This window comes from Balaenoptera acutorostrata, chromosome 3 (genome assembly GCF_949987535.1).
Source record: "Balaenoptera acutorostrata chromosome 3, mBalAcu1.1, whole genome shotgun sequence".
Taxonomy (NCBI): Eukaryota; Metazoa; Chordata; class Mammalia; order Artiodactyla; family Balaenopteridae; genus Balaenoptera; species Balaenoptera acutorostrata.
This window is the reverse complement of record NC_080066.1, coordinates 115,886,051-115,891,067: the sequence shown is the minus strand read 5'-3', so window position 1 is coordinate 115,891,067 and position 5,017 is coordinate 115,886,051.

Genomic DNA, 5,017 nt, shown 5'->3' with positions numbered 1-5,017 from the left:
TGTTAATTTTGTTTATCTTTTCAAAAAACTAGCTCTTAGTTTCATTGATCTTCACAATTGTCTTTTTTAGTTTCCATTTCATTTTTCCCTCTCTCATCTTTGTTATTTTCTTTCTTCTACAACTTTGGGCTTTGTGTGTTCTTTTTCTCCCCTAGTTCTGTGAGGTGTAAAGTTAGGTTGTTTGAAACACATATTGTTTCTTTCAAAAATTTTTTTAACATTTTTTATACAATTTTTAAAGGTTACTTTCTATTTACAGTTATTACAAAATATGGGCTATATACCTCGTGTTGTACAATACATCCTTGAGCCTATCTTACATGCAACAGTTTGTACCTCCCACTCCCTCACCCATATATTACCTCTTCCCCACCATTGGTAACCACTAGTTTATTTTCCATATCTGTGAGTCTGCTTCTTTTTTGCTATATTCACTAGTTTGTTGTATTTTTTAGCTCCACATATAAACAATATCATACAGCGTTTGTCTTTCTCTGTCTGACTTATTTCATTTAGCATAATACCCTCCAAGTCCATCCATGTTGCTAAAAATGGCAAAATTTCATTCTTTTTTATGGCTAAGTAGTATTCCACTTTATATATACCACATCTTCTTTATCCGTTCATCTTTTGATGGACACTTAGGTTGCTTCCATATCTTGGCAATTGTAAAAAATTCTGCCTTGAACATTGGGGTGCACATATCTGAGACATTTATTGTTTCTTACTGTGGGCATTTATTACTATGAAATTCCCTCTTAGAACTGCTTTTGTTGCATCCCATAAGTTTTGGTATGCTGTATTTCCATTTTCATCTGTCTCAAGATATTTTTTGATTTCTCTTTTGGTTTATTCTCTGACCAATTGGTTGTTCAGTAGCATGTTGTTTAATCTCCACATATTTGTGAATTTTCTAGTTCTTTTCTTGTAACTGATTCCTAGTTTTATACTATTGTGGTCAGAAAAGATGCTTGATATGGTTTCAATCTTATTCAATTTATTGAGACTTGCTTTGTGGCCTAACATATGATCTATTCTGGAGAATGTTCCATGTGCGCTTGAGGAGAATGTGTATTCTGTTGCTTTTGGATGGAATGTTCTGTAGATGTATGTTAAGTCCATCTGATCTAATGTGTCATTTAGGTTCAATATTTTCTTATTGCTTTTCTGTCTGGTCGATTTATTCTTTGTTGAAAGTGGGGTATTTTTGTCCCCTACTAGTATTATATTGCTGTCTGTATGTCCCTTTAGGTATGTTAACATTTGCTTTATATATTTAGGTGCTACTTTGTTGGGTGAATAAATATTTACAGATGTTATATCCTCGTTTTGAATTGACCCCTTGAAAATATTTTTAAAATATTTTTTATTTTGTTCAGTTTTTCTATTTATTGTCAGTGGGGAAGGCTGGTACAATTCTTCATTCTGCTATTAATGAATGCTGTGATCATCTTCTTTCAATTACCTGATATTTGTTTTCTTTGGAGTGTTCTCAGTTATTAATTTGTGATCTTATTATGATTCCATTTCTTCTATTTCCTTGGATTAATTTGATCATTCTTAACTTCTTGATATGGATGCTTAACATTAATTTTCAGTCATTTTTCTCTTCTAATATATGTTTATGGGGTTATATATTGCCTTGTAAGTAATGCTTTAGCAGAACCCTAGATATTTAGTATTTTCATTATTGTTCAGTTATCTTCTGGTTTCCATTACGATTCCTTCTTTATTTATGAATCTTTTCTTAATTTCCAAACATATGGTGATTTTCCAGTTATTATTTGTTATAGATTTCTAGCCTAATTGCATTATGGAGAGAGAACATACTGAATCTGAACATTGAAATCCTTAGACATTTGTTGAGACTTGCTAACGTCCAGTATATGATTGATTTTATAAATGTTCTATATGGACTTGAGAAGTTCACTGTTTCAATGATTGCAGTATTCTATATATGCATATATTAGGTCAAGTTTATTAATAATGTTCAAATCATTTATATACTTGTTTATTTTTTTTCCTGCCTGTTCTATCAATTTCCAAGAGACATATGTTTACATCTTCCAACATGATTATTGATGTGAGTTTGTGGTTTTGAAATTTTTGGCTTTGTAAATGTTTAGATTGTGTTATGAGGGAATAAAATGTAAAAGTTAAAATTTCTGGTAAATCAAGTATTTTGTCACTATCAAGAAGCCCTCTTTTAACCTCCATCCAAGAAAAGGTGGAAAGTTGGAACATGTTTTAGAAGCGGTGTGGGGAACAGGCCTGTACACTTAAACTGGACATTGTCCCAAGGTGATGGTAGTCACGTTGGAGTGCCTGCCCCATTCACACTTTGAGGCTCAGCAACTGGCTTAGAAGAGGCTATAATGACTCTCAGGCTTTGTGGTCTTGCATTGAGGGGTGCTGGGTAAGTGTCACCCTAGTGGATGACAGTTTTGGCCAGACCCCCGGAATCACAGTCATGTCTAGATCTCCACATCAGCCTTAAGCCCTCAGGCTATCAGTCTTTAACTGTCCTAGGGTAAGCTACTTTTTAAACCAGAAATGAGTGCTGTAGCTCTTTTGAGTTTTACATGTTAGACCTCTTGGATACAAATTGAAGAATAAATATGCAAAAAAAAAAAAAAAAAAAAAAAGAAAGAAAGAAAGAAGAAGAAGCCCTCTTTATTTTCAGTCATTTTTTTGGTTGTTTTTTAAAATCTCTGTTTTACAAAGTATTTAAAAGAAAAAAGAGGTACTGGTGCTTTCAGAAATGACTTTCTCCTCTGAATTCCCTTCCACAGCAAGAAAAAAAAAAAAATGCCCATAGCTTTCTGGTTAAAGACAAATCAAGCTTTGGAACCAGGGGGACCTGAGTTATTATCCTGGTTCCACCACTTATTAGTTATGAGACTTTGAACAACTCACCTAACTTCTCTGAATCTCAGCTTCTTAATCTGTAAGATAGACATAACAGTAGCACCTACCAATATTGGGTCAATGAGAGAATGGATGTAAAGTGCTTGGTATATGGTAAATACTATCTGTGATTATCTTCTTGTGATGACCTGATGTTTTCTTTGTGGAATTTTCAGTTCCTCTTATTAGGCAACATTCAAAGCACCCAGCTTGGAGTGTGCCACGTCTCCAGATAACTGGTGGCTGCTTTGTAGTATCATTTTGTGTTCTCATTATTAGTCTAGCTTCCACTAAGAAGGCTTCCCGACTCCATCCATGCCAAACATCAGTTTGCCATAAACCTTCTCACCGTAATCTGGTAGTAAAGTTAATTTGGGGGGGCTCCCTGATTCATTCTCCAAGTTGTTCACTCTAGATTCCTCTTGACCTTTTCTTTGAGCTGTGACCATGCTTGTTGTTTAAGAACAGTTCAGAAGATGCTTCTGAGATGAGTGTTTCACAGAAGACTCCACCTGTCAACAAATGGGATACAGAACTTCCGTGTATTGTCTGTGCAGCCAGAATTGGTTCTGGTTTTGATTGTGAAGTACTTTACCTTTCCTGCAGGATTCTTTTTCGCTTTAGATACGTGGAGTTATCTAGAATCCTCACTTGTCAACTCTTTGCTAAAGAGTTAAAGGACCTCACTGCATCCTTCCTACATTGTTGAAGCTTCTAGCTTTCCTCACATTTGATTTCTCATGCTTTCCCATTCTTGTGCTAGAATACGTAAGGAACAATGCAAGTCAAAAGACAGACTTTAGGAAAGAACTAGGGAACTTGCTTTAGTGATAAACAGCCAGTAGCCCATGAATCTAATATAATAACTACACCAATGAAGAACTGAATTCAGTAGCAAAATAAGCTCCTGCCACCCAATAACATGGCTTAAACAAGATAGTTTAGTCAATTTCGTCTAAAAGATGTCCAGGAGTAGGTAGTCCACGGATGGCATGATGTCGTCAGAAAACTAAACTCTGCTCCCTTATCCTAGTCCATAGCTTCCAGTTTTAGGTCACTTCATGATCCAATATGGCTGTTGGATCTCCAGTTATTATATCTTAGTTACAGGCTAGAACAAGGAGAAAAGGCAAAAACAGAAAGGTGCTGTTCCAGTGTATCAGCTTTATTTGATGTTCCGTCCTGTGCTCAGATCTCATTGGCTAGAACTTTGTCGTATGGTATGGTTATGTTTAGCTGCAAGGGAGGATAGGAAATATAATATTTTATTCGGGGCAGCACTGTGCCTAGCTAAAGTTTTGGGCTCTGTTACCAAGGAGAAAAAGGAGAATGGATATTGGATAGTCAACCAACAGTCTTTGTTACAATGGTATTTGGCTATAGTGGCTTACCTGGGGTTGATGACTCCATATGACTCAACCCCAGTCTCATCCAGGTTTGGGAACAAACTTGTCTTTCTCTATGGAATAAAGCCTGAATTGTACACTTCATTACTTTATCTTTCTTGGAAAGAGGTTTCTTTTTAAAAATATAGAATATCACACAAGAGCCACTGTAAATTACCAGAGCGGTCATGCCAAGCAAAGTCAATTAATTTCTCTGTGGAAAAAATGTCAGAGTGCAGTAAGTTCTTGATACATGCACAGCATCCTGTGTGTCTTCCCTTAGGGCATGCACAGTGTCTTCTATGACTGCAGTGTTTGTTCCAGAGCCTAGGCTGTAGGTAAATCCACACGATGCTCATAGGAAGCAGGGGACATGGCAGGTTCCACAAGGGTAAGACTTTTCCTCAAGTCCGCTTGTTCAGTACCCATTTGATATGAGTGGTGAAGGGATTATACTTTTTCAAAGAAAGGTCATACCAATCAGTGTCAAATACAAGGTTGTTCCTTAGGAATGAAGCCTTTTCTTTTTCATTTCCTTCACTGCCAAATTCTAGAAAGTGTAGCCATCATTTGCTGTCACTGTTTGCACAACCATTTGACGCTTCAGTCCTTACCTAATGTTTGTACAGCATTTTGGTGATGTTGCTTCTTCTGGCCTTTTTGAAAGCCTCTCCTTCACTGATTGCTGGGACTCACTTCCCGTTGCCTCTTACTTTTCTCGTTTC